The sequence below is a fragment of the Pempheris klunzingeri genome, unplaced genomic scaffold, assembly GCF_042242105.1.
Source record: "Pempheris klunzingeri isolate RE-2024b unplaced genomic scaffold, fPemKlu1.hap1 Scaffold_821, whole genome shotgun sequence".
NCBI classification, from domain to species: Eukaryota; Metazoa; Chordata; class Actinopteri; order Acropomatiformes; family Pempheridae; genus Pempheris; species Pempheris klunzingeri.
The window spans coordinates 1-25078 of record NW_027255296.1 but is presented as its reverse complement, the minus strand read 5'-3'; the positions used below and the strand labels follow the sequence as shown (position 1 = coordinate 25078).

Genomic DNA, 25078 nt, shown 5'->3' with positions numbered 1-25078 from the left:
GGGATATGATGAAAAAACTCCGCTGCGGTGCCTACAGCGTTTAATGAAGCAAGTCTGACCAACTTAAACTTCACAGCCCAATAAGCTGCGCCAGGGGTTTAACCTCGTAACTAAAAAAAAATCTATTGGACGTTGGCTTTATGGGAATCACCTCTACAGAGCCAGGAATTTACTCCTAGTGCATTATATCAACACCCGATTACACCCTCTCATCAGGCTTCCTCCCACTACCAGCATGTAATATAATTTTTTTTATAGAAACATGCATGTACCATAGTGTTCCTACTAACTTCGGATTAAGGGATACGATAGACCGGAAACAGTTGGCGGCACCAGGATTCGAACTCATGACATTGCGGTCATGAGATCTAAGCCTATACTATTAAGCCATCTGTCCGCTATGGTTTTATAATGTGATCGTAATGTATCGCATTTGCACAACAAAGATGTGGTTATTAATTGATTATTTAGTTATGGAACTCCAGATTAATCATTTAAAATAGAAAAAGGTTTGTAGACATTTTTATTCACATGGTAAATACCTATATCAGCTTATTGGACTATAAAGTTCAAAATGGTCAGATTTGCTTTATTTAAAGCTTTAAGCACCATATCAGAGTTAATAATCCTAATTCACAAACATACACTAGGCTTCGGCTTATTATGTAGTGGTGGTGTGGGAGTTTAATGTACAAATTATCTTCATTTTAGAGCTATCACTACACATAGTTTATCAATTTTTGGGGAATCAGTGTAAAATGAGGAGAAATTCACTCTCAGAGCGTCAGAACTCGATTATACAGTCCCATCTTGGTTCTTTTTACTACCAAAATTATATATGAATTTTTATGAAAACATGCAAATTTCATATTTTTCCTATAAACTTTGGATTAAGGGATACAAAAGACCGACAATAGTGGACCATAATGGAACTCGAACCTGCGACTTAGCTTAGTATTATGTGAGTACTAACCTATATCATTAAGCCATATTTTAGCTCTGTGTTTGTAGATACTGATATTGGTGTAATTAAGCTGTAGTCTTTGCAATAAATCCTGGAGAATGTGTTAAAATATTTCTATATTAAAAATTAAGCTGTCATATATGCCAGTGTATACACTTGCATTTTAAAATCTAATTTCAACTAGTAAATATCTAATCTTTATTTAATAATAATGAGGTGTTATGCTTTGATAAATGCACAATAATAAATGCTTTTCAGTAGTTTAAAAATTTGAGTATTTATAAATACTCATATATGACATATATGACATGAATGAGGAGTTAATAACATTAAGTAGTAATAAAATTTTGGTAAAAAAGAAATGTAGGAATAATAAAATTTAGGATATTTTTATAAAAGGACGTAAATTATAAAAGAAATTACATAATTATATTATTCAATTTTAAAATTTGTTTCTTAAAGTTTAGTTCAGTTTTCATTAACATTTATAGTTAAAAAATCATTCTTTTGCACATAGATGTAACTAAAATAATGCTCAAGCTTCATAGCTTTACTTGAGTCACAATAACCTTTCATAAAATATATAATTATTTATACGTATTTTTTTAACATCAATAACCTAATCTATTAAAAAACATTTTTTTATACTTCTTTTATTTTATACTTAAAACCCCTGGCTCATCTTATTTTTATTTAGATCTGAGTGCAATAAGCTCAGTCTTGGTTTACTGAAGACCCTAAGCACCGCTGCGGAGTTACTTAGCATAATTTACATAGACTACTAGACTCTGGCTTATTATTCTATAGTGTTGTGGGAATTCAACCACACTAATAAATTTTATTTTAAGGCGAAAACTACCCTTACCCTAATCTTTTCTCATAAATTAACTTTATGGAAATCACATCAAAGAAAGCAAGAATTTACTCTATTTTATTAGCACTCGACTCTACACTCCCATCTATGTTCCTCACACTACCAGCATAATCTATCTATAGTTTTTTTATAGATAAATGCATTCAAAATAGTTATATTTAAAACTTGGGATTAAACGATACGAATGGTGGGAAAAAGATGGCTCCCATGTGACACAAACTAGCGAAGAGACAATTAGTCTGTACTAGACTATATTGATCAGCTATTTTCATGCTGATTAATATTTTAGATAGTGATTTTAGCGTAATTAAGCTGTGGCCCCTGCAATATCTCATGAAGAATGTACTTTGAAATTTTTCTATATCAAAAATTATGCTGCTCGTATATACATTTTTCACAAATTTATTTTCAAACAGTATATATCTAATCTCCCTTAAATAACGCACTTTTGCACCTATGACAAAGGCGTAACTTTAATTTCATTTTCAGCAATTATAAATATAAAATTCTTATAAATATAAAATTCTTATAAATATTTACTTATATAAGACACGAATGAAGAGTAAATAAAATTAGGTAGTAATAAGATTAATGATATTTTCATAAAAGGACCTACATTAAGAAAGATATTACAAACTTATATTTATTATTTTGCTCAAATATTCATTTTCGAACCTTCTATTTTTTAAGTTTATTTAAGTTTCCTTATATATTTATAATGAAAAAATTGTTCTTATGCACATAGATGAGATAGAAATAAAGCTAGAGCTTCATATTAATATATGAGCCACAGTAACATTTGATATAATAAACAATTATCGATACATAGATTTTTAGCATCAATAAGTTAATGAAATATAAAATCACTTTTAACGTTTGACATAGTAGTACGCATATATAAAAATATATCATTTTACTCTTGATTATTAGTAATAATTCGATTAATATTCATAGTTTCATAAACTAGTGTAAAATTATAGCTTAATAAATTTTTATGTCGAAAATTAAAAAAAATAAGATAATAATCTTTTGAACAAAAAATAAATTTGTTTTTATTTCTTGTTATAACAAGTTTTTACGTGAAATTAAAATAATATTATACTTCAAAAAAATTTAAAAATTTTTAATTTATATTATTAGCAATTTTAGACTAATTGTAAATATGATTTTATTAAATCAGAATTTGTATTTAAAAATAGAGACTTAAAATTTAACATTAAGTAAAATACTTTAATATTTTATCATTTTTTTATTTACAAGGTAAAAATTTAGTGCGCTAAATATTATTCTATTAAAATCAATTTCATATAGACGATGAATCTAATCTATAGGTGTTCCCTTAACTAGGTAAGAATCAACACATCGAGTGCATTTTAAGTCGATTCCCCCAACCATTACGATCTATAATTTTTTAAAAAGACATATTTTTATCACAAAGTTGCTAGAAAATTTGGATTTTGAGATACGCAAGACGGAATGATTTAGGTGATCAGAGAGTAATAGCCTATACCGCCAAACTACAATATTATAGGCAACGACAACAAAGAGTAAAATCATATTGTAATCATAGAAAACGCTATCTTTACAGTATATAATGTAAATAGTCATCATTATTATAACAATCGCATCTGATTAGTCCGTTTGATAATTTATAGATTTTTTAATGATAAATGAGCAGAGCTTTAACTATCTTCGTATTAATTATTTCTCTTAGACTATATAGCGAAATTTTATTCATAATATACTATACTCATTCTACGAATAAAGATATAAATTTAATCCTAAGACTAAGAGGCCCACGCAACAAATTCTACTATAAAAAATTAATCTTTTATATTTACGGCCAAAAAGGTCTTATTTATTAATAATACCGACAAAGTCAATTGATAAAGGTCACTTTGTGATATGTGTCAATTGCTTAAATTAGAAAAAAGATTTTAATTCATTTTGTCTATATTAAATTTATAAAAATTGCAAATAAATGGAGATCTTTTGTGTGTTATCAAAATAATAATCATTCAAAATTTTATTAATATATTTAATATAACTTTTAAGAAAATATTTTGAAAAGCGAATCATATAAGTTAGTTAAAAATTTTTCATTTTTCACTCACGAGAACATATTGCTTTAAAAAAATATACAAATAAATTGTATATTTTGTTTCAATTGGAATCAATTACTCTAATTTTAAGTCAGCTTAATAATTATATAATCTCTCAAAAAATATAAGTTAAAAAAATATAAAAGCAAAATATTTAGCTAGCATATTTAGCTAGCATATTTAGCCAGCATATTTAGCCAGCATATTTTTCAGCATATTTTGCCAGCATATTTGGGGAGGAATGTCTATTTTTAAAAAGTGTAAACGCTTTATATGGGAGAATGGCAGTAAGATTACTTATTTTTTAAAAAATGAAAAAACCTCTATTTTCCTAAGGTGTATTTTTGTAATAATATTTAATATAAAATACAAAAACACAAAAATTTTCGCTTTTAAAAGACTCTATTTTTACTTGTAGCAACTCTGTAATTCTTAGAATGTGTCAAAGAAGTGTTATTGGCCATTTAAATTTCTTCTAAATTAAAATTATTAAATTTCTTCTAAATTTAAAATCATTAAATTTCTTCTAAATTTAAAATCATTAAATTCCTTCTAAATTTAAAATTATTAAATTACTTCTAAATTTAAAATCATTAAATTTCTTCTAAATTTAAAATTATTAAATTTCTTCTAAATTTAAAATTATTAAATTTCTTCTAAATTTAAAATTATTAAATTTCTTCTAAATTTAAAATCATTAAATTTCTTCTAAATTTAAAATCATTAAATTTCTTCTAAATTTAAAATCATTAAATTTCTTCTAAATTTAAAATCATTAAATTTCTTCTAAATTTAAAATTAAAAAAGACAAAAGCACATAATTCTCAAGTGAAATCTTCTTATTTATGACAAAAATTTTTCGATTGATATTGTCAACTCTAATTAAATTAATATACATTGATTAAACAAATATTATTGGTTATTTTTACTCATAAAGTGATTATATTCTAAATATAGTAAAAATCCATTTAAAATGACCCCTTTAATTAAAATTAAAATTAAAAAAGAATTATAAATGTAAATGCTAATAATATAACACTTGTAGTTTATAACCATTATATCTATACTATAACTATTGAATAAATGAACAATAATATAAATAGGTATTTAATTTCTCGTAACTAAATGCTGATAATCATATCTAGAAAATCGTGAATAATCTGTTTTACTAATTATATGTATTAAAGAAGAAATATCCTATTAAAATAGATAAACTTTACAGTTTTTTGAAATATATATTATATACAACTTGGGTAGTTATATTCAAAAGACTTTTATTATTTATAAAAATATTTAAGAGGAAAAATTAGTGAGTTATGAGTGAAGATATTAAAATAATAAAAGAAGGTTGGTTATTTAAAAGAGGTAAATCTATCAACATTTCATGAAATATATTTATTCATATGATTAATTCATAAAAGGTGAATTTATTAAAACATGGAGACCAAGATATTTTGTACTGGCGTCTGATGGTGTACTTTATGGATATAAAGATAAACCCAACAAATTCTCTAATAAAGTATTGAATTTTTCAGACCTACCAGAACCTCTAAATAATTTCACAGTCTTAAGTATGGAAAATAAAGCTAATATTACTTGAAATATATTAAATTAAATATTATATAGATTCACAAGTACTAGAGACGGACTCTCCAAAACCCAATAGTTTTATTATAAGGTAAAATGATATATAACAACTTAACTTGTTAAATAACTGATTTAGTATTAGATATTATGAAAATATTTTATATTTAATTATTGAAATATTATTCATAATTATGGCTGAGAAATAGGGGTAATTGTTAGTCAATGGCTAATTTTAGCTACCATAATATACCAATTATTTAAATAGATATTTTAATAGGAGCATATAAATTTACATATTTTGTAGTTACTTATAAACTTAAAGTAAAACTCTTCTTGACGGTATTTTCGAAAGTTAGTCAAAGAGTATTATATTTCATTAAAATTAGTAGTTTTGTGTACTAATTCAATTTTTTGAAGTCGTTTTAGTTAATTATAATTTATTGATGTGACACCACTTATTTTTATATATCCGATTATTACTTATTTATTGTAATTTTATCTTATAAATTAATATACAATTGATGATTATCCAAAAAGTACTTTTGGAAAATTTTACATATATTTTCTTACATCTACACGATAAATAGTCATAAAGCCGATTAGGGGCTGTAAAGTTGAAGTTAGACGCACGATCCATAACTTTTTTATTGAAATTTTAATTAAGATAGTTTTTCTACTAATCGTAATCTTCGGGGTCACGAAAACTTGCCGATAAAGATTTCGGAAGGTATTTTTAAATTAGCAAGCATAATATTTAATAAGCATTATCTTCTAAAAAATAGAACTATAAATTTTATCTTTTTATTTATTAATAATAATGTGGAATATATTATAAATTTATCATAAATCAATGAGAAATCTTTTAATGGATGCCCTTTAAAGATTACTACTAATATAATAATAATTTTTATTATAAAAATTATTTAATTAATTTTTATTATTATTAAGAATTGGAACAATTTAAGAATCTCTGGTTGCTAATGCGCATGTAAAATAGCCGGCCATTTCTTAATCACCTAAATTCGCGCGCATGCTCATTTTACTACTTTAGTGATAACTTATAAGTAAATAGTGAGATCGAACCCAGGATTTTTCCTGAAACCGCTTCGCTGTAATCTCACCTAATATACAAACGCACCACCTAATCACTACATATATATATATATATATATATATATAAATGTAAAAAAGAATAGATTATATATATAAATTTACAATACAAATAAAATCACAGACAAAGTTAGTTCCATTTATAATTTTATAATAATAGTTATTTTCAATCTAAAAATATTTTTTATACGTATTAATTCTAAAAACTAACCATATATTCTATCCAAATGCTTAATCTTAATATTTATAATAAAAGCATCCATACCTTGTGATATATAGTTTTTTCTGAAAATATATTCGTCGAAATATCTAGTTACACTTATTATCATTCACACTCCGTATTTATTACCCTTGGTATAAATATTTTCGAGTCTTATTTATTAGACGGTAGTAAAATTTTCAGTTGATGCCAGTATGATTCAATTTTGTTAGTATGTAAATCGTCTTCTAAAACTTATTCAATATCATAATTTACAACCCTGTGGATATAACATAACAACGAGTGGGTAGAATCTGATATACCCTTGCAGCATCAGTAATAATGGTTGTTTCTAAATAAATAAATAACTGAATCGTTAACTGCGATTAAAATTACCCGGAAGGATATATTGTTGAATAAGTGGAATCAGTGCTTCGTGATATCTTTTTTAAACAGGAACAAAAAACATATTCGATCTTCCTCTTTAAATGCCTCCAAACACCCACCACTCTTCTTCCACGATTGCATTTTAGTTTTCCGAACTTGCTCTCGTTTACTTTGACGATTTTTGCCGGATCTAACACATTTCAAAAGGTTTTATATAGTAATAAATACCTCAGATTGGTTGGGAATCTATTAGGCAAGATATCAGAGCATATAATTATATAATTATATGCTCTTTTTCCCATTCAACAATGGTGGTGCTAGATATATCCAAATCCCTACTTATAAATTTGTATTATTTATTATTTACCCAATAATAAATAAGGAGCATGATTTCCTAATTTACCATTAATAAATGTATATGGAATCTTTATTGCTCCAATCTTAAGATTAGAAGATGGAATTATTTCTTATCGAAATAGCTTTTCTACAATATTTATTATTGCATCTGCATATTTTCTTTGCATATTTTCTTGTCTGCATATTTTCTTGTCATTCTGGAGATACACACAATCTATTTTGCATGAACTGCATATTCCTTTATGTGCTTTCAAAAAATTAGTTTAAAAAGGTAATTAAATAGTTTGAATATTTATTGTAACAAAATTTAGAAATACGATTTTTTTTAGTTACGAGGTTAAACCCCTGGCGCAGCTTATTGGGCTGTGAAGTTCAAGTTGGTCACACTTGCTTCATTAAACGCTGTAGGCACCGCAGCGGAGTTTTTTCCATCATATCCCAACTACACGACATCACACACCAGCTCCGACTTATTATTCTGCGGCAGTGTGGGAATTTAACCCACTAAACATCCTCGTTTTGGGGCGACCACCACCCCTACCCTATCCATTTCTCGGACGTTGGCTCTATGGGAATCACCTCAACAGAGGCAGGAATTTACTATCGTACCCTAGTGCATCGGCACTCGATTTCGCCCTCCCATCAGGCTTCCTCCCACTACCAGCATGTACTATAATTTTTTTATGGAAACATGCAATTACCATAGTGTTCCTACTAACTTCGGATTAAGGGATACGATAGACCGGAAACAGTGGGCGGCACCGGGATTCGAACTCATGACCTCGGGGTCATGAGTTCTAAGCCTATACCACTAAGCCATCTGTCCGCTTATTAGAAATACGATACGATAGGTATTCGTTGGCTTGACCATTATTCCAATTTACTGCGCAAGTTTAACAGTCACCATACTTCAGTACAAAAACATTATTTTTTAGTGCGTAAATTTTCTTTTTTAATCTTTAAATTGTTATATTTAAAGATTAAAAACAAATTTATGCAATTCACGTTGATACAAAAGACAGAATTAATTCTTAAATAATTTCTAAATACATATTTAAGTCATTATGAATATATTACATTTCTAAAACCGAAATGAGGTTGTACTGGGAAAATTCATAAGAATTGATGTCATTTTACTAAAAATATAAGATAATATCTTATCTTATATTTTAACTATTATTATTAAATCAATTACAATGATACAAGCATAATGCATTAAGCTTCATTTCTATCTTCTATCTGTCGATTAAAGCATATTGAAATCATTTTGACATCAAAGAAATATTATTTATACCAGAACATTAGTTTTTATAACATTCTGAATGATTTAATATGTAAATTATAGTTTTATATGTTTATTATTATTAAGAATTTGTTTAAATAATAAAAAGATTTTTCCCCAAAAAATGTTAAATTTGATTACAATTAATACAAGTTTAATAATCTACATTGTATATAATAGATACAAATTTTCATTAATTATGTTATTGTCTATGAATTTTTCATTTTACAATAGAATTAGGTAGCTTTTTTAAAAGTTTTTCTAGCTAATATACAAATAACGTTAAATTATTAAAAAATATTTATCAAATTATATTGATAAATATTTGTTATAAAAGCTCATTAGGGCAGCCTTTTGAGATCATTACTGCGTTTTATGTTCATCTTCAACTATAATTAAATTAAGCATTTTGCTATTAATATTATTTTTAAATAATATAACTACTTGAGCTTTGAATATATAATAAATCATTTATTTAGTTAAATATTATATTTAAGTTATAAATTTAAATCACCATATTTTAAATTAATGAAATATGTACAAAATAATGCAGGTAGAAGTTTTTGTATAGAAGATTATGGCTGGAATAATTAAAATTTTTTATTATAAATCAAAAATAGATTATTTATGCTATTTCTTTAGTTAAAAAATTTCTACTTTGAGAATTAATTTTTAATTTATAAGATTCGAGTCGAGTATTGCCTACACTAGTTCATAACGACAGAAAATGGCTTAAGGTCGGATTATTGTTAAGAATTGTGATATAACGACGAATAAGTTATTTAGAATTTTGAAAAAGTTTTAATATAACATGACGTGTTTTTTAATGTTTGGAATAATTAAATTAAGGCGAACCATAATCAAAAAATAAAGCTAAAATCACTGAGTTGGATATATGTGTGTACACATAAGTGTACGCATAAGTATAATTGTAGGGAATGGTAGATAAGTATGTTCTTAAAAATATAGTTGTAATCAATATTTACATGACTATTATTTTTATATGAAATTATATTATTTTGTTTATTCAAGTCTTAAAAAAATATTGCAAGACTAACCTTTATATTCACGAGTTCTTAGCAATTCTGACGGAATATTTATAAACAACTCAATTCAAGATATATATTTTCCGTAAAATTATCTTTTTAATGTGCCACTAGAAAATCAATCTAAAAATCTAATAAATAATTATTAAAAATGATTAAGTTAATTAATTCAAGTTGATAACTTACATTTTAAGAAATATAAAAGATCAGTTAATCTTTATAACTTACTTTGATATAAATCAAATAATCATTTTTACTAATGATTTTTTAATAAATTAATTTTTTTTTAATAAATTAAGTTTAATATTAAAATTGTTAAATGATTTTTTTATTAAATGATAATTTAGATGTATACAGATGACATCATTGATTGAAAGGACATTTAATGTAGAAGATAAAGCCGAAGGTAATAGAATAGATAACATAATTTTGTAAAATCTGAAAATTAAAAATGTACAAAAGTGTTAATATTTTTTAAATATAGAGGAGAATGGATTAAAGCTATAAAAAAAGTGGCTACAAAAGATAAACCAAAAAAATCTAAACCCACAAATAAATCCATGGCAAAACCATCAGATGCTGTATATTTACTACTACTAAAGCTCCTAATTTTTCTTACTTATGAAATAAGGTTATTATTGACATTTAGGAGTTAAATGACTACGAAATGATTAAAGTTATTGGAAGAGGAACGTTTGGAAAAGTAAGAATTTTAAATCAACAAATAAAAATAGTTATTGATAAAATAACTACTTTTTTAAAGGTTATGCTTGCTAAAGATAAAAAGACTAATAAAAATGTGGCAATTAAATTCATTAAAAAAGAAATAATTGTTGAAAAAGTAATATACATTAGATAATAAAATTTTTAGATTTTTTATTGATTGTATTCTACATTCATAAAAAATAGGATGAATTGGAACATACATTAACAGAAAATAAAGTTCTTCATAGTGCCAACCACCCATTTCTCACGGTTAACAATTATTCTAATTGTATACTTATATAAGCTTTATCTTTTAGTCCCTTATTAGATCATTTCAAACTGCCGATAGATTATGTTTTGTGATGGAATTTGTTAATGGAGGAGAGGTAAATTGATTTTCGATGAAATATCTTGTACTGCATATCTAAATTCATAAGATGCATAAAATAAGCTTATATAAGAATTGTAATATACCAAGCTTAATTATGTACCTCTAATAATAATTTTTATTAAATGTAATCTAATTTCAAGATGATTTTTATTGGTAGGGTTGAATAAAGCTATATAAAATATATTTTTCATACTATTTCAATAAAAAATTATTTTTGATAACTCAAAATTTTAAAATAAATAGCTTATCATGAAGAATACCATAGGTATAGCATCAAAAATTTACACAATTTCTTAAACACTTCTAATAGATCGATTCTGATACTATCCATAAAATAATCTAGGAATTGATCCCTAATTTTTAACAAGCATCTGAAAGAAATGCTTGTTATATGAAACATAATTAAAAAATTTTTTTTTAGTTACGAGGTAAAAACCCTGGCCTAGCTTAATTTAATTGTGAAGAGTAAGCTGATGAGACTTGCTATATTAATTACTTTAGGTGCTGCAACATAATTAACAAACTAAGCTCTAGCTTAATATTATGCGGTACCGTGAGATTTTAACCCATAAACATATTTTTTAGAGCAATTATTACTCCTAATATATCTATTATTTCATCTATTTCATCTATTCATCGAACGTTGACTTTATAAGAAGCACAGCGATAGATGTAGGAGTTCACCCTCCCACTATCAAAAGAGTCTTTAATTATCTATAAAGTCACACAGAAACAATAGTTTCTCCTTTAACTTAAGATTAAAGGAAAAAAATAGAAAAAGTGAGTTATGCAAGTACTAGCCTATACCACTAAGCCATATATTCTTATAAATTTTGACCATTAATTTAATATTACTTTATATCGAACCTCCGTGTTTTTTGCATGATAGCACTATATTGGGTCAAATATTTTTAGAAGAAACAGTTAAAAATAACATATCTAAGACATATTAAAATTACACATTGCTCTTCAATTATAATTGTTATACTTACTGAGATCATTTATTAAATTATTTTTATTAAATTATTTTTTTAATCAAAATTTTAGACTTTCAAAAGTCTTTCAATCACAGGATAATAAAAGAATTCGAGATTTTGAATGTTTGATACTTTTATTTCACATATTGGCCACTTATTAGAAGTTGAATTACAAATTAATGATACTACCCACAAAAAGTGCGTCATATCTGAGCGAGTAGTATTCCCGCGCATGTCAATTACGAAATTACAACTTATTAATGTACATTGGTATTATAGTTGACAACTATTGTTTCATAATTTAAAGTATCAAAGACGACTTTACCTTATTATTTTTAGAAAAGAAGAGTTTACTAATCATCTCACCTTTATAATTATTACAAGGAATATATCGAAATGAGCATGCGCAGTGATGGTTTCGTTTATAACGCAAGAATAAGTCAAATTTAATATTAACCATATATTTATGATATTATTATATTATAATTCAATTTATTCTCGAATTGTATAGTTTTGAAATTAATTACAAGTATATTAAATTGTAATATTTATGATAATGCCTTTCAACAAATTAAGTTTATTTTCATACTTAACTGATGTTGTTTTTGATAAGTTTGACAAATAATACTCTGTATCGTTTTGAAAATTTGTTGAACTTTTAGCTTATTTAAAAATGTCGTTAAATCTTGGTGGCATTGTTCAAAATTTCCGTAAAAATGTCGATTGAATATTTCAGCCGAATTCGATGTCAATGGAATATCATTTAGAGCTCATAAGTAAGCATTCCAATTCTTGATTTGGTATTTTGTTCCTCTCAAGTAGTTTTATTCAAAATATTTTTTTCACACAGATAAGTTGATGTTTTGAAAGTCTGAGACTTTAAGTTGAATATCTTTTGATATTCAACTTCGACATATTCTACAGGAACAAAAGCAAGCAAAGTAATACATTTGATAAAAAGCCTGAATTCATTTTTCTTCAAAAATTTGTTATTGAGCCAAATTTTTGTAATTTTCGCCAAATTGATTGTCCGAAATGAAACAAACAAAAGAATATCGTTGCTTCTTTAAAAGCAAAGTAGGCAGATAACTCAAAATCCATCACGATATACTGGGGAGCTTGATGATTGCATTTTTCGAAAATAATTTTAAACGCTTGTAAATAATTTTCCTCCTTTTTTTGTCTTAAGAAGGATAGATCTTGTTTTGTACTTTACCATGTAAAATATACAGTTGGAGAAAGTATTTGGGGCATACCTTGAATGTTCCATCTGCAATAATCACATTTGAATTTTGTAGATGTATCAAATTAGTTTCAGTGCCTAAAATAATAATTCTACTGTCCGGTTTAAAATTTGAATCATAAATGCGTAGACTCTCTCTTGGAAGCGAAGGGTGCTAAGCTAATATTTAACTCTTTAAAATTCATGGTACTGTCAACAATTATAAATTTTCTCTTATTAATAATTGGTAGTTCGAAAATTTTACTTGAGCTGGTAGCAACAGAATAAACCTTGTGAGTTGAATAAGAACATTCCTCTGCTAACTGTTTTATTTTTGCATTCAACAAAATTTTAAAAATGTAATTTTTCGACAAAATATGATTATATGACTTAATAATATGAATATTTTCAATTTTATCAAGCGACGTACATAGTTTTGCGTGGCAGGCAATTCCGATTTTGACACATCAAATATTATTATATCTTAATATAATGATATTTCAACTAAAAATAATTTCTATGAAATATCATTTCATTGTTTCTATTTGATTTCAAAAATATAAAATTCAAGTTTTCTGCACCACTACATCATCCATTTTACGCGCATGCGTACGCGTTATTTGCGAATAATAAGTTGTCGAATTTCAGCCATACAAAACGACTCTGCCTTATTATTTTTAGAAAATAAGTGTTTAATAATCATCCCACCTTTGTAATTATTAAAAGGAACATATTATTGCAACAGAATTTTACCACACTTTGTAAATATACTAATAAATAGGAATGTCCTTAAATAAACAAAATTTTATCACTAACATTATATTAATGCTACAAAAGGCAGTTAAAATAGGTGCATCATTAATTAATAAATAAAAATTAAACAAGTCAAACTACAAATCGAGAATAATGAATCATATATTATTCTCTAGTTTACTGTGCGTGATACTCGCTCGACTCGACTCGGCTCGATTGCTCCAGCCCCAATCAAATTTTCAATGTTTAAGTTGATACACGGTTTATTATTCATATTAAAACTAAATGAACATTCATTTCAAATGAATAATATAATACATTATTATTATATTTTTGACTAGATCTTGTAGAGTAGACAAATAATTGATCATGCATCATACAGCACGGCATGTTCATATTTTTCCTAATTTTTGACTAAGCTTTATTATTTTCTAATTTCTTAATATAAATAATTTTATCGATAAAGAATAAGTATATTAGGTTTTTTTATTATAATTATTATTTAGCAGAAAGAAATTAGAATATATTTTTTTAAATTAAAATCTAAATCATGATTTTTAGCTCGCTAAATTCGCTTCTTTTGCTTTTTAACGGTAAAATTCAGTCTAACTTTGAAATAACTTCCATAAGGGTGTCCACGATACAATTAACTTTTCTATTTCGATGATAAAAATAAAAATATATTTAAACCATTATGTAATTGATTTAAATATATAAAGATGGTATTATAATTGACAAAAATCCTTTTCGAAATCTCATTAAATAACTTTGCTATTAAAGTCACTAAAACTTAATATTACTTTCCTAATGTCATCCGTAACGTATTGACTATTCATCTATAATTAATAAAATGTATTTTGCTAATTTAATTCCTCTTATCAGCGAAATTACTAATTATTTCTTAGAGAAACACTAATTTGATGATTAGAAAAAGATCATACATTGTTTTCTGTATACTCTTAGTGTATATTATAGTAAAAAATCAATGAATACTTATAGCATCTCTTCCTTTCATGTATATTATGAGTAAAAAATTTGACAAATATATCTATTCTGAAGTCTTAATTATTATTTCTATGATAATTTACTAAAATATCTTATCTTATCTTATATTACAATAATTGGCGCCAAGAAAGATAGAAAGTCTTAATTATAGAAATTAACTTTTATTAGTTGCATTATATTTATCTAGATTATTAAATTTGCTATTAGTTTATATAGTTGTCACATGCAACTTATGTATCATAATAAAATAAAATATATTGCAAATCCTACGGTCGGTATTATATTCATGTAAACATTTAAAATATTATCTAATCACTTATGTAAGTTATTAGCTATCATGAAAAATTCATAGTTTTATTTTTTTCTCAGTTGATAGATAAAATTCGTAGCAAAACTAGTTAGGCTGAAGTTCGAGTTTGTCAGCTTTGCTTCATGTCTCCCCTGTAGGCGTCGCACTTAAATTATTCATTTAAATTTACGCCATTATGCTGATTATTCTGCAGTAGTATATTAATTTAAAAATCTTCTTTTTAGGCAACTACTACACCAACCATATCTATTTCTTAGATAGTTATTAAATATAATAATCATTTTATTTAGGAAGGAAGAATTTTTTGTCAGTGCACTGCGCTCGATTCTGCACTCTTATCATTACTACTACTACAAGCATAATACATGATTAAAAAATAGAAAATTATTAATTAAATCTTACTACAAGTATGATTAAAAGATACATAACACCAAAAGTAAACGTAAAAAAATTAGTGTTGAACTAGAAACTTAAAATATGCTTAACGATAATAAGCCCACATCATTCTACTATCCGCCCGCTTCTTATTCATGAATTTAATTTAATGTAATGATTACTATGGTCTCTAATTTAGTTTTGAATAGATTGATTATTTGAACATATCTTTCTTATTTGTACCCTTTTAAGGTATATAAGTTGCTAACAAACGTTATTATAAGATATACTCAGACAAACGAATACCAGGATCTGCTAGCAAAATCTGCATATAATGTAGGACTGCCATAGTTAATTTACAAAACAATAGATTCTGCAAAATATTCTCATTTTTTGCAATTTTAAATTAGAAAAAGTTACTAAAAAATTAGAGAAAGCAAGAAAAAGTATCATAATTATTATAGGAAATTATTAATAATTCTAAATAAGTAATATGAGTGGAACCCCTAATTAGACAGACTAACGTAATTTAATCTTATATTGATTAAATTTTTTAATAGAATAAATAGTTTATTATTGGCGAGTTATTGTTTATTTTAAAAAGAAAATAAGTATATCGCATCTAACCTCAATTCTGCTTCAGATAAGTAAGTTGGACTTTTTGAAGCAATATAATACAATAATGGTGTTATTTTTTTAAAATAATTATTAGAACATATCAGTTTAATTATCATTTATAAATATTAAAATTTTCTACTAGATCTCACATATTCATTATGGCTACTGAGTTATATATGAACTACTGTACAATTGTATTTTACTTTTTTCTGAAATTACATATTAATTATCTACAAAATGTGATTAGTAAATATTGAGTTGATGCTGAATCAGTATTCTTTTAAGTAGTGTGTATTTATATAATTAATAAGTAATTGGAAAACAGTATTTGACTAAAAAATATCACTATACTATTTATTTGTAATTAAGTTCTACGTATTCTTAGCCTTTGCTACATAAGTGGCATCACTCTCAAGTTTGACTAACAAGTCTAACTGTTTTTATAAATTTCACTTATTTGGCCAATAAAATTACATTTTATACACTATCCTTAATGTAAATTTAGATGCACATAAAAGCATATTCTCCTTCACTTTGAAAAATTTCTTAGATTTTTCTGCCAATGGGACAATCACTTAAGGAAAGAGATTGAATTTTTATTCTTAAACAATTATAATTTTAGAGTACAACAAATTTTTTAAATGATTTTACAAGATCTTCAATTATTCTATTTTTAATAAAATAAAGAATTATCTATTTGTGTACTAGCTCATATAACCAAACCACATTCATTTTAATTAATTAGTATATTACATTTTTGCCTTTAAATAATAAATCTTTGGTATTTGGCAGATTCTAAGTAGTATGCTTGACTAATTAATAATAGTTTTTAATTCATAAAATACCAAATTGAATTCATGACTAAGGATGATCCTTATAAAAATCCCCTGTATAATCTATATATAAAAATCCCCTGTATAACCTATATTACGCACAAATCTATGTTTATATACGTGTATATATATGATATAAAGTTCTCTTGTCAGTATAGTTATTATAATTTATTCATTTCATTTTCATTATGATTCAAATTAGAACTAATTTCGATAAAATTTTGTCTAAAATTTTATCGAAATAATTCCATCAAAATAACTCTACTTAATAAGTGTTAAGTAACTCTACTTAATAAGTGTTAAGTGTGCCTTAATATTAAGCCACTTTTCTTAAACTTAATTATGGATATGTGCTTCATTATGATTTTTTTAGCGCCATAGTTGATCATAAATTCTAAAATCTCTCGTCGCATCGCTCAAATCTCTACATTAACTTTTATCTGATGCCTTATATTTAAAATCACAAAATTCTCGATGTGGTTCTAATTATATTATCTATTCTTTATTTAAGATTTTTTATTATCTAAATAAAATATATACTTTTATTCAATTTATTATAAAAAAACGCTTTTAATAAATTTATATCGTGCTCGAAGACATTCTCTTACGGTTAGGCCAAATCAAGTATTAGATTTTAATTTTTATAGAATTAAGTGTACTATATTTTTTCTTTATAATATTCTAAAGGCACCTATCGCTTCGCTTTATTTGACAATACAAAAAATAAATTATCCTTTTTAAATATTTAGTTACTATATTCTAATATTCTAAAATTTTGTTTTATATAGGGAACTAACGATATCATGACACACGCTCTTAATCAAATAAAAATTAAGATTCACTTACAAATGTATATTATCAACACATACATTTATATAATCAATATAAATTAGTGGTCTAATTTTAATAACATTTTTTATAGAATATTAAATTGATTTTTAATTTAATATTCTATAAAAAATTATTTTAGTATACTTAAAATCTCTTTATATAATAATAAAATTAGTTGATTATAAATTTTTTATGCCTATGAAATAATAGCCACCTTTTGAAAAATTATAGGGGTTATTTAAGAATAATAGCAAATGTTATAACTCATAAGTCAATTGATATCACATTATTCATTCATGATACTAAAATGCTATTAATCAAAAAGTATAAAAAATTTTTTAAAAAAGCATTATAGAGGACTAAATAATTTTTGGAGATCAAAAAAATGGTACATCAATATATATATATATATATATTTTTTTATTTTATAAAAAAATCTCTATAATTTCTTATATTTTTCATACAAAAAGTTGACTTATATAAAGAATATTTTTTAATATACACATTTTTATTATGATATTATTAATAGTTATTTTTCCATCTTTCGAGAGAGAAAATATTCACGGAAGACAGAAGTAGATTCTATGCTGCCGAAATAACATTAGCTCTGAAAATATTTACATGAGCAAAAAGTAGTATATAGAGATTTAAAGGTATATAGATAACAATTTTCATAACGTTATAATCAAGTATATAATTTATTTTTTTAAAAAATTTCATTAGTTGGAGAATTTATTACTCGGAGAGGATGGTCATATAAAAATTGCCGACTTTGGATTATGCAAACAAGATATAGGATTTGGTGATAGAATGAAGACATTTTGTGGCACTCCTGAATATTTGGCCCCTGAAGTAACATAATATATAAAAAATCACTACCTAAATTCTATCTATTTTACTTGACTATTATGACGATATATATTATAGGTTATTGAAGATAATGATTATGGTAGAGCAGTTGATTGGTGGGGACTTGGCATTGTTATGTATGAAATGATATGTGGGAGATTACCTTTTTTCAGCAGAGATCATGAAGTGTTATTTGAGCTGATTCTTACAGTGATAAAATTATAAAAAAAACTCTGTATTTATTTAATGTTAACTAGAAAGAAATTACCTTCCCTAAAAATATAACATCGGACGCAAAGATATAATTAGTCAGTTACTAATAAAAAGCCCTATTCATCGGTATGTTTTTATTTTCATCTTAAATTCTTTTTTTTATAATAAATAGTCTTTTGTATCACAAAAGTAATAGTATAATTAATGACTAATTCAATATCAATTTAAGCATTTAGTTGCTATAAGTTGCATTTTAGGTTGAATTCATACATTTATCGATAATATAATTAAATTAGGTATTTATACGAATTTTTATATATCTATAATTCAAATACAAAGAATAGACGAGATATAATAATAAAAATACATTCGTATCAAAAATAAAATATTTAAAATACCATAAATCATTAGAAATATATTTACTTAATGTTTAATAACATAACTTTTAACCAACGTCCTAAGAAGGAGTTAATATCAGCAATTCACCTATCAAAAATCTAAATGAATAATTAATAGCTTTTATTAACAGCGAAAGATCTATTTGTTATTGATTTACAAGAAATATGTTAATTACATTAATTTCTCAATTTTTATAAGTAACTCTATATTTTTCTAATAAATTGCAATGGATTCTATTTTTCCTCTATAATTTCCAATGCTGAGCCGATTAAATACACCAGCAAAATTTCTAAAAATAACTTTTATAGTTTGATTCTTTTTTCAAGAAGTTTTTGGCTTTTTTACGGTATGTGTAACAAATTCCGGAAACTTTCGAGAGTGATCGGATCGATTAATCAAAGAAATTTTAGGAATTTTTCACTTTAGAAGGCATCTTAATTATTAAAGTTATATATTCTGCCTATTTCAGAGAAGATAATTAATTTATGATTAAAGTTTCAATAACATGGCTCTGTGGCGTGTAAATTAATATATCAGTAAGATATGACAATGGATACAGTTTTCAATTTAGATGTGTTGAATGTTAGAAAATAATAATTTTGAGTTAACAAAGCTTCCTATATGGAAATTATCTCTTTTTATGGTACATATTATCCAAGGCTTAATTGTTACAATTCTATTCCAAATAGAATCATACGGAACTGTATTTGAATGGAAATCTATTATTCATGACTTTATGATGTTGAAACTTGATGAAGAATGCTCATTTAAATTTAAGAAGACATTGTTTCTTAAATTCACCAAAATATAATTTAGGCGGAATTTATAAGAATCTACGATATTTTATAATAGGTGGGATAGATCACGAAGGTAATTACTTCCTAAAAATTTTCTACGTTTGAAATCAAAATATCCTCGAAAGAATAATCATCGAAAATGTTAGAGACGGTTCTAATACATTGATTTTTAGGGTGAGCTGGATATAATCTACATAAGGATTTAAGTTTTTTCACTTAGTGATTTCAAGTTAAAAAAATTAATCGATTTAGGGAGTTTCAATGCAACAAACAAAATTGAAACGCGTTTTCTGCTTACAATTCTGATTAAATATTTTGAAGAAATAAAAAGAATTTAGTACTTTATGAATTTATCCAATAGTTTTATTTTCAATTTAAAATTCTAGTCCGATTGTTGCCGAATCGTAATCTTCGTTGCCTGAAGTTTGTCACATATATCGTAAAAAAATAAAATTTTTTTAGAAATAACTTGAAATACTAATGCTCTATAATACTCTACTTCTGTAAAAACTTTGTACCATTGATTGTTAGCGCAAAGGAAAATCTGCAAATATGAGCGCGCGCAAATAAATTGGTTATTTAATAAGATAGACTAAATTCATTTCCTCGAGTATTTTTTGCTATAAAACTGAGTTAATTCATGCTTTTTGTTGAATAATATTACATATCGCTTTGATAAAATCTTTAATTTGTTTTGGTAAGAATAGTTTTCTTCACAACTTGAATTTGGTGTTTGAAATTCACGTCATTTTCTCTAAATTCTAAATTAGTGTGATATAATTGAATAAGACTAACTCTAAGTAATATTGTTCAGATTTGTCATGGAAATAACTAACTGATAACTTCAGCAGAATTCGAAGTGAGCCGAATGTTTTTTAAAATACGCTCTTATGAAATTTTATATTTTTTTTTAAAATATATGAAAAAAGCGGTCAGATCAATTTTTAAGTCGATATTTTAAATAATAATATTTTCAAACAAAATTCAATGAAGCTAGCGAAGAATTTAATTTTATGAATAATTTTTATTCTCTTTTATAAAATAATTCTTCCTCAATACTAGATTCTGAATATATTTAACAAAGTGATATAATTAATACTTTGTTTTTTAAAAGCAAAATCTCATGCTAACTTCTGAAAAATAACTGTGAATTTTTGAAGTTTCAATTCACATTTTTAGTAAGGATAGTTGAAAATATTAATTTTTATTATTGCTTTTGAGTAAAATACACTCTAAGAAAAGTATCTTATTTGTTTTTTCGTTGATTTTCTAATCTAAGCACAGAGTTTTCGGAATTCTTCTTGAAAATAAAAAAAAATTCAGGCACCAATCAGGTATTCTAGTTTTCTAGTGTAAGATAGATATTCTGAAGTGTGTCTTCGGTAAACTGGAGCATGCTCAATATAACAAACACTATAAGAAGATATACAATATCAGTCCAGGTCATGCGACTGTATTTATAAAATGTAAAGAAGTTGGGAAGTTGTTGGAATGGCGTCATACTTTAGAAACTTTACAGATACAGTTTTTGTAGCTCTTTTTAATTGCATATAAAATATTATTAATATTTTGTATTACGTTTATAAATTCATTATAGTTCTCTAACATCTAGATGAGATAAATTTTCACTTTTTACTAAATTAAAAATTCTATCAGAGGAATTAACTCAAGAATCGTATTTACACAAAGGATTATTTCGAAGCTTGATAAAATTCATTATTCTTTGAGATTCTTGGTTTTGTGGACAATTATTGACTTTCTTTTACGAATTGTTCTTATTTTTTTAAGCATTTTGTTTTTGATAGCCAGCAATTCGCATAATGTTTTCGTGGCCATTGTAACCGAATAAACTTGATCGGTGGTACTTTATACTGCACTTTGAATATTAGGTGACGAAATTCTCTTCTACATGCCATTTTATATTAAATAAGTAATTGGGATTTTTTTTCGATGAATAATTGTCATTTTACCATGAGTGTCGTTAGAATCCCTGCAGAGAAATCTCTCTTATGACATCACCAAGGAGCAAATAATTTACAAAAATGATGTTTGCTATTAAAATTGTTTTTATAAAATACGAAATCAAAAATATTTAATGTTAAGAAAATTTTAAAATAATTTATATATTTTAAAGCCAATTATATTTCACGAACAATTTATATGCGCAGACATATTTTTTAATTCAAAGACTTTTGGTAATAACTCAAAATACATAATGTATAAAAATACTTGGTTTTTAAAAAATTTTTGTACCCATTGGTTCTTATTATAGAATATGAATTCGCTTCTAGTAAATTATCTTAGGAGATATAGTAAAATTACTGTATTTATAAATATTTTATTATCTAGGCCTTTATTATTACTTATATATATAACAACTAATATTTGCTTTTCAACAAAAGACATGGAGTAAAATTTTTTTTATAGTAAACACTCAGGAAACATCGTACCGAATTTTTACGAAGCACATGACAAAAATTAAAGATTGAAAACTTTATATTTTAACATTCAAATTATAAGCTAATTTTATTTTGTTAAATATATATTAAAAGAACGCTATTTTTGTTTTTTCTTTAATAACATTGCTGAGAAATATACTCGGAAACTATGTCCTATAGACAACTCTCCTAAAAAACGATGATTATGGAATCTTAACTATATCCAATTTGATATTATAGTCAAACCACCGTAAAGATTCTATATCGACAAGCGTAGTGCTTCTGTTAGGATAAGTGTTCGATTTTAATTATATGTTTTAAAAATTCTATTATCTCTTTTAAATGTGTTATTTCATCAATGTTTAGCTCCTATAAAACGTCAAACGATTAAATATCCAACACCACTCTTATAATATTTAGATATACTTTTCTATGAAACGAAAAGTTCCGAGTGGTTGAAAATAAAGTGAACTTTAGCCTGAAATACGACACTTTATATAAATAGATCCGTGCATTTTATTTGACCTTATATCAAATAAAATGTTTAGCTTAAAAATTATACAATTAGAAATTATATTTTTTATAAATTCTAATTTTATTACAAAGCTTTTTTGTGGAATCTATACTCTTTCTGCAGTCATCTGTGCTATATATTATATTTTTGGAGTTATAAATAGTTCAATAAGTCGACTACCTTATACAATATCATAAAGACTGCTTAATAAGTAAAATTAAGTATTTACAAAATGTAATATTTTTAGAATTTATTTTAATTCATATTTTTATCGTTTTAAAAATAAGTCTTATTCCTTAGTCTTATTCCTTATATAATTCATATATATCCGGCTTTCAGGATTTTATAGATAAATATATCTTATTAAAAAGATATATATTAGTAATTTTAAATTACATAGATTTTGGATTTTTGGTATCATGATATAATTACTGAATAGAATGCCATTTAAATCAATTTATTTAAATATACCGACGGAAAATATATAATTTACAATGCTGATTTATATTCGAAGATGTAATTTAGTTTATCAAAGATACATATCTTAATATCAAACAACTTAGAGTGCTTTTTAAATTAAGTCATTTATCTAGTCAAATATTACTTAGTACTCTATAAGTAAATTTATGATTAAAGCTTAAATTTTCACAGGTACAATTTTTAGCTGCTTTAAAGCGAATCACATTATAGCTTCTTAATACTAACTTAGTAGCATGGGATTCAGCTAGTTTTGGCTTTTCTGAGCTCTTTATATATTTTATGATTTAAAATATATAAAGAATTGATTTCTATATTCATTATATCGTTATTCTAATAAAAATTTTATTTTCTATATAATAATCAATTATGAAGAGTTTAGGGGGTACGTAGAATCAAATACACTATGCAGATAATAATTAGTTGATATATAATCATTCTTTAAAGTTTTCTCAAGGCTAAACAAATTTATTTTCTTTAGTCTAATACATCTTTAAATAGTGAATTATACTACATTTAAAGCAATTGTCACGCCCTGCCAATTTTGTCAATAAATTAAAAATTTCTCCTCTAAGCAAATATCTTTATTTTCTAAATAATTTTATAATAAAATAAGCTAATTTATTAATATTTCAAATTTGTATGTCACTAAAAAATGCAAAATTTCATGTTATATTGTAATATATCAAAAGGAAAATTGCATTTTGTAATGCAATTTTGATCATATAATCCAATATATTGAAAAAATGAGATGTATAAGTCTAAAAAAACCAAATTTAATTCATAATCTTAAATATTAAAATGCTTTGTTTTTACAAAATATTAGATTATAGATAGTACCAGATTTGCATATAAAAAATTTGAGGTTTTTTATATCAATAAGAGTTACAGGAATTATAACAAATTCAATTTTTATTGTATCATATTCTTTATAGATCTTCCAAATTTTGCATTTATTATCATTGAAATTGCAATAAAATTCTATAATATGCCTTTTATGAGATCATTCTTATCAAAGACCTAAGTAAATTGATTTATAATGCATTTATATCTAATAGTATAATAATATAATTACCTAATAACTTCATTTACACCCCCTATTGTAATACAATTATACTTCCTGAGGGTTCAATTGTTCAATTAAGGGTAATTTTTATATGACTTGTATAACATTCTATATAAAAGTACAAGATCATGTAAATACGTGTATTATATGAATATCATTACAATTTTTATGTTAAAGATAAGATCAGTAGATCAAATATCACAAAATATTAGAACTTTATTGATTTTTGCATAATTTAATCTATTAAAATTATCATAGATTGGGTGGTGGAAGTAGAGATGCCATCGAAATTATGAGACACAATTTTTTTCACAAAGTAATATGGGATGATGTACTTTTTAAAAGAATAACTCCTCCATTTATACCAAATGTTCAAAGCAAGGACGATACTAAATAT

General features: G+C 25.0%; 1 pseudogene; it reads left to right on the top strand.

Moving 5' to 3' along the window:
- The first annotated feature begins 5256 nt into the window (after positions 1 to 5256).
- Positions 5257 to 25072, top strand: LOC139225535 (RAC-alpha serine/threonine-protein kinase-like; annotated as a pseudogene).
- The last annotated feature ends 6 nt before the right edge of the window (positions 25073 to 25078 follow it).